Here is a 12,063-nt window from a genome sequence, read left to right as displayed (position 1 = left end):
TACAAAACTTGTGCATCACAACATGCTTTTAAAGACACTTTGCATTGTGATCACTTTCCCTTAAATGTTGTCGCCAAAGGTGCTCAGACTCTAGCCCAGCTGGAAACTCTGGAAAGAGGCAGAGACAGTTTGGTGAAAAAAGACGCGGGAATGGAGATGTGGGGATGCAGATGTGGGATGGAGGGGGCCTTCCAGTTAACAATCAGCCCTCTGTTTAAAGGTCAGCTTGGGGCAGGCTGGCCTTCGGTGGGCACAGAGGTAGGAGCAGCAGCAGGGTGGGACTGGGGCACTCTATGTCTCGTTCAAGTCAAGCAGAGACTGGTCCAGCATCCTTGGTGTACAGAGGTGCTCCTCTCTGGTGCATTTCCAGCTTGGCTACTGATCTCTCAGCAAACTCAGCACCAGTCTCTGCCTGCTCAAGTTTATCAGTAAGAGACTTTATCTCTTTCTCGTGTTTGTCTTCTTTTTGAGAGTCCTTTTCTTCAGCAGCACTCAGACACTGCAGGTTCTGGTCCATCAGATCCGCTCATCCAGCTCTTGGCAATGGGACTCTGGCAGCTCAGCTCATACCTCTGTGCATTCTAAGTCTCCTTCAATAATCACCAACTTACAGTGACCTCCTCATGCTTCGTATCTGCCTCTTCTGCCATGTGCTTAGCTTCTGTGAGTTGGATTTCCTGGAGTCCCATCTTTTCTTTATCTTTTAAAGTCCTGCCTTCTCTGCTCAGCATTGCAGCCACTTCTCACCCATGTGTTCAGAACATCGGAACTTCTCTCTTCTAGTCATTTGAAATTATACAGTAAATTATTGTTAATTTTAGACACCTAAAATTAACCTACTATAGAATACTAGAACTTATTCTTCTGATCTAGCTGTACTTTTTATTTGTCAACCAACCTCTCCTTATTCTTTCTCCGGCAACACCCTTCCCAGCTTCTAGTGACCACGGTTTTACTCCCTACTTCTATAAGCTCAATTTTATTAGCTTCCACATATGAGTGAAAACTTGTGGGATTTTTCTTTCTGTGCCTGACTTATTTCACTTAACACAATGACTTCTAGACTCATTTGTGTTGCCGAGAATGACAGGATTTCATTCTTTTTATGGCTGAGTAGTATTTTCTTGTGTATATATACCACATTTTCCTTCACCGTTCATCTGATGGACACTTAGATTGATTCCATATCTTGGGTATTGCAAAAATCAACTCAACATGGTTTAAAGACTTAAATGTTAGACCTGAGACTATAGAACTACTAGAAGAAAACATAGGTGAAATGCTTCAAGACATTGGCCTGGGCAAAGATTTTATGAAGAAGACTTCAAAGCACAGCAAACAAAAGCAAAAATAGACCAATGCAACTATATAAAACTAAAAAAGTTTCTGCACAACAAAGAAAATAATCAACAGAATAAAGAGGTAACTTGCAGAATATGAGAAAATATTTGCAAACTATTCATCTGACAAGGGACTTATATCCAGAATATACAAGAAACTCAAACAACAAAACAGCAAAAAATTAATTTGATTAAAAATAGGCAAATGATCTGAACAGATATTTCTCAAAAGAAGTCATACAAATGGCCAACAGGTATATGAAAAACGTTCAGCATCACTAATCATCAGGGAAATGCAGATCAAAACCACAGTGAGATATCATCTCGCCTCAGTTAGAACGGCTATTATCAAAAAGACAAAAAATAACAAGTGCTGGTGAGGATGCGAAGAAAAGGGAAGTCTCATATGTTGTTGGGGGAATGTAAATCAGTACAGAATTTATGGAAAACAGTATGGTGGTGTTTCAAACAATTACAAATAGATCTGCCATACAATCCAGCAATCCCACTACTGGGTATATATGTAAAGAAAGGAAATTAGCATACTGAAGAGATATCTGCACCCCCGTGTTTATTACAGCACTATTTACAATAGCTAAGATGTGGGAAAAGTATAATTTTTAAGTGCTAATGATATACATTCACACTTCACTCAAAGGCATAAAGAATAAATAAAGGTGAAGCTGTAATAAATATCACATTGCAAATATACAACTGGCAAAGTGAAAAGTACATGAAATTTTCAGAACATGAGAGTTTAGTGCTAATTCTGGACTGATAAATCATCTATTTGTCTTGGATGAGACTTTTAACCTTTAGAGAGATTAACCATGCAGTGGTAACATTTGGCCCTAGGGAAATAATGATTTATAGAACGTTCTTATCCTCTCTGCAAAATAAAGATATGAGACCAGATTATTCCTTCTTGCTTAGAGATTCAATGACTCCAAGGCAAAAGATGAAAGTAAATAATAATTGCTTTGGAGTTCCAATCTGGACACACACTGTCTACACCATAATTTGCCACATATCTTTGTGTCCTCTCTTGCAATTCGTCTGTTTGAATCTTTTCTGCTTCACCCTGTTTGTGATCAGAAACTGTTAATTCAGTCAATGAACATTTATTAAACATCTGCCCTGTGCAAGGCAGTAGGACCTGGAAATTCATAATCATTAAAGCATACTTTCTCTTTCGTGAGATTTCAGTCTAATTGTGAGAGTGCAGTATAAACAAAATGTTCAATAACTATTATGGATCCCCAATAATAGAAGTCTGTGCAGAGCACAACGACAGCACAAAAGAATGAGACATTGTTTGTACTATGAGGTGGCAGTGGCAAGTAAAAGTTTCACAAAAGAGGTAAAAATTGTTTTGATTTTATCACTCACTTCCCATCGGTCCCTATTACAATGTTGGCACTTTTCAAATAAGCAGACTTTCAAGCAATACTTTCAGAAGATTGACTTTAAAGATGTACGCTATTGAGTACATTTGGATATGTAGTTTCATACCCATGCCCACACCTTCCTATCAGTGGATGCACTCACTGAAACAGCTTGCCAATCACAGAGCGGTTTTCTTTCCAAGTGACTGGTACCTTGTCCTCACTTTGCCTGCCATTAGTAAGCTACCAAATAAACTTTCAGAGAATAGATCTGTGCTAGCAACATGCAGTGAAAGAAATATTTTATGCCATCCTTTGCAAGACTGAGATGGAAGAGAACATGTTCCTCACTGTAAGTTAAACATCTAGAGATGGGACTTTTTTTTTTTAAGAGTGCTGGGTATGTGGCCAGAGGATGTTAACCCAACAATCAAAGTCACATAAATCATTATTTCCTAAAGGCTACACATTACACTGCATGGATATTCTCTTCAACTTCCTCTCTAGTCTCTCTTATGGATTTTGCATGGTTTATGCTATAATCATTATGGGACATAACTTCTTGGTCTCATAAAACAGTGCTAGCAAGTGAGAAACCCAACACTGGGGAGGGTGAAATTGAGATTTTTTTGGCCAGCCAGTTAGCTCAGTTGGTTAGAGCATGGCTTTATGACACTAAGGTCACAGGTTCAGATGGCCACACCCACCAGCTGCCAATAAAATTTTAAAAAATTAAAATAAAATAAAATAAGATTTTTTTTGATGGAAGTCACTAGCATTGAAACTGAATAAATGAGTGGAAAAGGAAAAATAAGTTCAGAGTTAGAAAAACAACTTACATGTGGCCAAGCTGGATCCAGTCTTCCACCTACTGTTAGAGTTAAAAAAAAATTTTTTTTTTGAGTCTTCCCTTTGAATTTCCAAAATTAGTAGATGAGAGACAAAAAAGTAAAAGTCCTTTAAAGGAAATAACAGAGAGAGCAGAGTTTGGAAGAGACCAGCAGCAGATTATGTTTCAGAAACTGGATCTGGAGTAATCCAGGGAGGACAATTTCTAAATCAAGAACTGAGTAGCCCACTGGTGAATTTCACTGGAGCCGTTTCATTTGAGAGTTGATGCTGGAAGACTCTTTACAGTGGGCATCTGGAAGTTAGTCTCCCCGAAGGAAATAGGATCACTTAAGAAGTCTGATAATGAGAGAAAATAAAGAGATTGAGCTATTGGGAGTGAGAGACAATGCTGTGATGGCTTCTTCAGGAAGTCCTGATCGTCTGTAGACATATGACTTCTAGACTCATTCTTGGAATCTTACACACCAGTAATTCCTTACCCTCTATTTTGATCCAGCATTACCAAAAAGAAGTTAAAGTGGGCAGACACCTTAAATTCCATCAAACCTAATCTATATTTATTTGCACACACGATTTCTTTCTCCCTCCATAGTCGAAATTTCTATATTTTATGGAAGACATAACTACATGTTAGTGTAAAGGAAAATATATTCTAAGTCCTGAAAAAAGTCACGGTGGCCCATTGATGATGGAAAAGTGAGTGCTTTTGTGACGTGAATCCATAGCTACATTATTGTGGGGATTTCCTGGGTGGTGATGAGGCTGCTGGTTTCTTGTTTGTCTCCATGCTCATTCCATCTCCTTTGCCATGAGCCCTGGTCCCGTGCCTGCTAGCAACAGGCAACACAGCAGATGGCAGCAGGCAGCTGCTGTGCTTTCCAAAGGCTGGTCAGCAACTCCTTTCCAAGCCAGCACAAGCCTCATCAAATGGAGGCAAAGATGGGTATTGATTTGTCAGAGTCCTGTGTTCTCTGTCTCTCATTCTGTCGCTACCTTTCTGCCCTTCCTGATAATGGAGAAGCACCTCTTTTCACAGAAGCTCAGCAAACTGGACAAGAGGATGAGAGAAAAAAGACTGGGCTTGGCTGTACCGATTGAACTGGTCTCGAGCCTGACCTAGCAGGGCATGGCACTAGGTCATGGCGGATCTTCCTTGGCTTTCATGGGCTGTTAAGCAATTCCCTGGACCCACATCTGTGAATGCTAATACAATGCCAAACAATCCTCTGCAGCCCTGTGCCATCTACTTTGCAACTTACAACTTCACGGGGGCTGCAGGTAGCAGAGAAGGGCAGAGGGCCCACTATACTCAGCCCAGGAGCCGAGAGATAAGCCTGGGCTTTACTACTTCAGCCTTGGCAGACCACAGCAGAGCTGTCAAAGGCTATGAACTGCTCTGAGCTCCTGCCTTTAAACTTACCCTGTTTAGCTCAGCTCAGAAGCCTGGAATTTGTGAAGGTAAACAGCTTTTATCCCATGGATAAACTGGATAATGCAATTTAAAATACAGGCGTATGTTCTTCGGACAAACATAACTGCCCTGACTTTAATGGGGCCATTTATCTATGTTGAAGTCTTAAGCCGTAAGCACTGTCAGTGGTGTTGGGATTTGGCGGTTTTATTAGGTTTGGATTTCAAGTGACTAACAGGAACAGAGGGTGCGAGGTGAGACAGTTTCTCTTATATTTCTGGGCTATTATATAACTTGTATCCTTTCTTCTTTGTGCTAAGATCTAGAAGGTAAATTAATCTTTGTCCATTCCAAGTTTATACTTCACAGCCAGCAAGTTGTACTTATGCTGATCACTGTTTTGTGAGCAGATATTACAAAGCTGGGGTATCTAAGTTTAAATTTTTCATGAGGTCTGCCCTGTAAGAAATTAGGATTCCAGGTCGTAACACTTTAACCTCCTGAGTTCAAGATTATTAAGGGAACTTCATTACTGAATGGCATTTTTAACCTTTATATATTCCCGTCTGGTTCACTGACTTGAAGTTCAGACTTTTGCAGGCAATTAGCCTTGACTATTTTGGGCTATCCCCTCTCTGAAACAGGGCAATCGTCTTGCCAAAAATTCAGCTGATGTATTTCCAAATGCTAGGTTCATGGAAAGAACACTGGATAGAATAAAAGTAGTTTTGAGGGGGCCGAGCCCGTGGCGCACTCGGTAGCGTGCTGCGCTGGCAGCGCAGCGACGCTCCCGCCGCGGGTTCGGATCCTATATAGGAATGGCCGGTGCACTCACTGGCTGAGTGCCGGTCACGAAAAAGACCAAAAAAAAAAAAAAAAAAAAAAAGTAGTTTTGAGGAAAAACACTCTCAGATATATTTTAAGTGCAGCAAAGTTAAGGTGTTCAGAGTCACTTGAAGTTTTTGCCAAAGCTGGGAGTGAATAAAAATGTTCTCTTGGCAACTTTTCTGTCTTTTCTCAGTAGTGGGATGACGACTTGGCTGAGTCCCTGGTTTCCCACCAGCAAACATTAACTGATAAGAAAGATGAGCAGTCTTAGTTAAAGAATCTATTTCCATTTACCCAAATATACAAAAAATGAAATGATACTCATCGCACCAATTTTTGCCAGTTCAAAAATATGAACCTATTGGCAAAAAAGTTTTTTAAAAAATCCCAAGTCACCGAGAGATGTTCCCTAGTAGTTTTTGCAAATGTTTTAAAAGAATTTTGAAATATCTAACTTTCAAACTTTGAGTTTTATCCCAGGCCATTGTCCTCTGGCCCAATTGTTGACAACTCTTCTCCCCAGAGGATCTGGTGAAAAAGCCATGGGTGGCCCGAGGCTGGTATCTTTGGCCAAACCTAGTATGAAGTTGGTGAATATTGTCAGGCTGTAGGCTACCTGGGTGGCTTTGTGGTCTTGATTTAATCAAAGTTAGAGGACAGATTAAGGGGACTAGATCTTTCTAGTAAATAGAATATAGTGATTCCAATTGCTGACATCCTAAAAACCTCTCTGGAACTAGAGAGGAAATTCTTTATACATTTAATGTTTTTCTGTACATTTAAGGATATTTTGCTTCCAAAATTGCAGTGAATTATGAAAGCAAAAGATCTTTTAAGGTAAGCCTGAAACTACCATTGCATATGAGAATGGACGGATATAAGCAAAGGATTTTCCAGAATCTTCCAGCATGAAACTCCCAAAGAACACACAATTTGCATGAATTCCTCTGAGCTAGGGAAGCTGAGGTTATTTGAGAGAGAAGAGGAAAAAATAAATATTTTTAAAGTTTCCCATAAACAGATAAGAGTTAAGAAAAGAGAAAATTCCTGTAACAACTGGGGTGGGCATACACTGTTCTGCCAGCCCTAAGAGTAAGATCAGAGGCCAGGCAAGGATTTCTGCTTTTCTGAATGTCACCCAGACATAGACCAGAATAAAATAAAAGCACAGAATGTAGAACAACATAATCTCTTTACTGAGTAATTCTGAGATTAAAAAGAAAAGATGGTAGTTTCAGCAAGCAACATGCCTAAAACTTCAATACTTTGTATACAAACCAGACACTGGGTGTGTTTGAAGAAAAAAAGCAATTAGAGTGGGTCTTAACCTTTTGGGAACATGGGACTCTTCAAGAATCTGCAGAAATCTATGCATCTTCTTCCTGGAAAAATAAATGTATGCATTTATATGTGATTTTGCCTACAGCTCATGAAATTTCATTGATAGTATAATCATTTTGCATGTACAGCAGGTTAATAACTCCTGCATAAAACAAGGTCTTGGTGTTTTTCTTTTTTTTTTTTTTTTTTTGTAATGACTTTTGCAAATTCTTGAGAAGGGAGGGTAATGCAAGCATTATTAGTGAGGGAATATGATTAGCTGCATTCGACAGGAATATTAATGGCAGATTACTCTCTCCCTCACCCAGCCTCAAAGAAAAAAAATATAGATGAATAAAATATTTAAGAAAATACAATGACATACCAAGAAGTGGTGAATTCCAAATGCTCTTCAGTGTAAACTGGCCCTTAAGCACATGGACATTTTTTCCCATCTTTACTTATTGGTAGCATTTTTTTTTTTAAAGCATTACATACTTGTGTCGCTCTTAGGTCTTTTACTTAAGACATTTACACGTTCCATAAGACAGTAACGTATTTGTGCCTAGAGCACACAGATTCAGTTTTTGCTGGATGCAAATTTCATGGCAGAACAGCAAAAGCCTGAAGAACCATTTAGTCTCTAACTGACTTGACCCTCAGCATCACTTCTCAGTTTTTCTGCTGCATTATGCCCTCGTTGAAAGCTGGAATATATGCATTAGTCAAAACCTCAGAGCAAAAAGGTAGTGGGCCTGATCTCAGAGTACCAGAGAATTAATGTGCTTATGCAGACATCAGCCTCCAAAGCCTTGAAAATGTAAAATAATTGTCCTCTCGTCTCTCTTATTAATAGAGGTCCTCTTGACATACTGGGTTCCACGGTGTAGATCAGAGAGGAATCTCCTAAAATGATCTGCTTAATCCATTTAACATCAGCAATTCAATTCTTCAAGTTTCCATACCCTTAATGACTAAATAACAAGGTCAAGGAGAAACACCTGCAGAAAGATCTGACCATGGCTGAGTGAGGCCGTTTGACACAAGAAAAAAAACTAGGTCTGAGTGTTTACCATCATTTGCAGATTGGTGAATAGATCCAGAACAGTTAATGTAACAGAAATTTAAGTGAGAACGGCAATCTGTGGGCACCGATTTCATGTTAAAACTGAAACCAGGAGAGTTGTGTCTATTTCCTTGACACTTTGTGGAGTTAAAACCACGAACAAAGGCTGGTTACAAGTTAGTGTGGTAGACCTGGGTAGCTGATATTTGATGTGGCTTGCATAAAAACAACCAAAAACCAAAAACCAAAACCCTCTCTGGGGGGCTGGAAATTAAAGAAAGCATGGCCGGGCCGACCCCGTGGCTCACTCGGGAGAGTACGGCACTGGGAGCACAGCAGCGTTCCGGCCGAGGGTTCGGATCCTATATAGGGATGGCCGGTGCACTCACTGGCTGAGTACCAGTCACGAAAAAGACACAAAAAAAAAAAGAAAAGAAAAGAAAGCATGGCCTTTAGACCAAGTCAGATACTTGTGAAATCGTACATTCTTTTTCACTACTGTATAGTATTCCATTGTTTGAATATAACGCAATGTATCTGTTCACTAGGTTTTTTGTTTATGTTCTAGTTTTGCACAACTAACAATAAAGCTATAATGAACACTTTTGTACCTTGAAGTAGAATTACACATATCTGGCTTTAGTAGATACTGCCAAACATTTTCCAAGGGACCATACCAATTTACGTGCCCTCCAGCAGGTGTGCTATTCCCAGTTGCTCCATATTTTTGCCAATGTTTGCTGTCAGTCATTTTTGCTTCATCCACTCTGGCGGGTGTGTAGTGGAATTGCATGGAGGTTTCCATTTGCTTTTCCCTGATGAGTAATAATGTAGCATGCTTTTCCAACTGTCCGTGTAGATAGCCTCTTTTGTCAAGTGATAATTCAAGTCTTTTCCCTGTTTTTCTATTAGGCTGCCTTTTTCTTATTGCTTTGTAAATTCCATTATATAGTCTGCATATGAGTTCTTTATATGTATTATAAATATCCCCTCCCACACTGTGGCTTGTCTTTAAATCCTCTCAATGGTGTCTGTTGATCAACAGAAGTTTTTGATTTTAATAAAGTCCATCTGTGAACTTTATGGCTATTGGTATTTAAGAAATCTCTGTCTAGCACCAAAATTATAAAGATATGTAAGCTTATGGTCCCTCTGGATTTGATTTTTATATTGTGTGAGATAGGGGTCAAATAGCTGTCTGATTTATCCAGCACCCTGTATTTGAAGGGACTCTCCTGTCCCTACTGGACTTCAGTAGCACTTTACTATAAATTAGATGACTGTATGAGTAGATCTGTTTCTAGACTCTATACTATTACCTTGATATCCTTATCTATGCATTCACCAATATTACACTGGTTTAATTACCATTGCATCAAAAACATTTTTGATATCTGTTGGTACAGATCCTTTATTTATTTTTTTGATGCTGGCCAGTAAGGGGATTCGAACCCTTGACTTTGGTGTTATAACATTGTGCTCTAACCAGGCGAGCTAACCGGCCAGCCCTGTACAAATCCTTTAACTGTATTTTTTCCTTCAAAATTGACTTAACTTTTTGCCCTTTTCATTTTAAGAAGAATTTTAAAGTCAGCTTGTCATTTTCCATACGTGCACACAAAAAATGTGCAGAAATTTTTATAGCTTATATTTAATCAATGAACCAGTTGGGGAAGAATTTATATTTTTACAATATAGACAGGATTTATCCTTCCATTTATTTCAGTCTTTAAAAAATTTTTCAGTAACATTTTATAATTTTACATTACAGTGCAATTTTATACTATACATATAGGATGCTAAAATTTCATAGTATAATTTCATTATACGATCTATAAATATAGATAAAATATTAATTTCTTTTTACGTGTATAACTTTTTATGTCAAATTTCTCTCAGTAATGTTTTATAATTTTACAAGACTTATTCATCTTCAACTTTTTTTCCTAGGTTGCTAACAGGTGTCACGTTTTTCAAATGCTTTATTGAAAAAGCATTTATTTTTTTAATTTTTTTTATTCTATTTCCTTTATTTATTTATTTATTTGTTTATTTATTTATTTATTTTCCTTTATTCTGTTAATGAAGTCAGTGACATTGTTCTCTGAATATTTAATGAAATAGCCCTTCTAAAATCAACCCAACTTAGTCACTGTCGATTATCCAATGGATACGTCGCTGGAATTGATTTGTACAGTTTTGCCAAGGATATTTTCATCTACATTTGTGGGAGAAACTGGCTTTCACTTTCCTTTCTTGTAATATCCTTTTCAAGAAGGTTATGGTTGTCTCCGAAAATGAGTTTGAAAGCGTTCCCACGTTTTCTGTGCTCTGGAGGAGTTTCTGAAAGATTGGCGTTATTTCTTCTTTAAATGTGGGGAGAATTAATGAGGAAAGAAATCTGGGCCTAGAGTCTGGGGAGAGGGATTACTTTTTAAAAGGTAACAAACCGTTCAGAATTTATTTTTCTTCTTTTGATTTTAGTAAATTATCCTTTTTGTTTGAAGAATTCAGTAAATTATCTTTTTTGTTTAACTCTAAATGTTGGCATAAATTGCTTACTTTTTCCCTGTATTAACGGCTTTAATATCTGCCCAATCTGTAGTAATTCTGGCAATTTGTTTTTCTCTTTTTATAATATGAATCTTCCGGGTCATTTATATATTTTCTTAGGATTTTCAAAGACCCCAACTTTTGTCTTTATTGATTTTTTTCTATATTATGTTTGTTGTTTCACTGATATCTGGTGTTAGCTTTATTATTTCATTTCTTATTTCTTCCTTGGGTTTAATTTGCTGCCCTTTTCCTAACTTGTTGGATAGATATTAGATTAATTGTTTTTAGCATTTATTTTCTAATATATGCATTTATATTTCCCTCTAAGCCTTCAGCTACAGCCCACAGGTTGCATATCCTTTTTCCTTATTTATTTCAAAATGTTTTCTTATTTACTGATATTCTAATTCCTATATTGATGTTCCTTATTTAGTATATTCTAATTCCTATATTGATTTTCTTCAATTCAAAGGTCATTTAGAAACATATTGCCTAATTTTCCCATATTTGTGGTTTTCTAGTTGTCTATCAGAGGATTCGGCTGAAGATTTTGGGTATATACTCAAGCTCCTGCTTCTTGGCTTACTCTAAACTTCTACCTCTGTCTTTCTGGTGTTGGAAGACTGCCAAAATCTCTACCTAGTTCTTCAGCCTCCCCAGAGTTTCTCGTCCCATCTATGTGCAGATTAAGCATTTACACAAACCTCGAGGAAAAATTGCATGTAAAATTTCAGGCTCAGTCTGTGAGGTTCCATTTCCTTCTCTCTGGGATCTGATTTCATAAGAAAATTAGTACCTTGGAACTACTGATCTCTAACCTCTATCTCTCCAGGCCAGGGGAACTGCTGAATGCCCCAGCATTGCTCTACGTTTGGCCTCTAGCTCATACTGCAAAGAGGCGTAGGATCCAAATGGAAAAAAATCAAAGGCAAGTGAGGTGCTCAGCTCAGTGTGTTTCTCTTGTCTCTGGGATTTTGGCCTCGTAAGTCCTAGCTGCCTCGGTTGCTTGCAGATATTTACAGGCAGTTGCTTTTGCATTTTATACAGCTTTTATAGTAGTCCTCAGTGTAGGAGTTAGTTTGACAGAAGCTACATTATCATGGCCAGATGAAGACATTTCTTCAACCAACATTGAAATCTGCCAAAGTGTGACAGATTTGATTCTTGTTCAAAAAGTTCCACTCTCCCTCCTAACTACTCTTGGAGAAATACGCTTCCCTTCCACTGGCCTTGGGTCTGGCCTTGTGACTTTCTCCGGCTGTTGGGATATTAGCAGACATGGTGCAGGTCATGATGCACCTGCTT

At 38.2% G+C, this 12,063-nt stretch overlaps 1 pseudogene; it reads right to left on the bottom strand.

The window, feature by feature from the left end:
* Nucleotides 1-291: 291 nt before the first annotated feature.
* LOC134366493 (tropomyosin alpha-3 chain-like) lies at nt 292-731 on the bottom strand (annotated as a pseudogene).
* Between the last annotated feature and the right edge of the window lie 11,332 nt (nt 732-12,063).

This window comes from Cynocephalus volans, chromosome 18 (assembly GCF_027409185.1).
Source record: "Cynocephalus volans isolate mCynVol1 chromosome 18, mCynVol1.pri, whole genome shotgun sequence".
Classification (NCBI taxonomy): Eukaryota; Metazoa; Chordata; class Mammalia; order Dermoptera; family Cynocephalidae; genus Cynocephalus; species Cynocephalus volans.
This window is presented reverse-complemented; position numbering and strand designations above follow the sequence as displayed.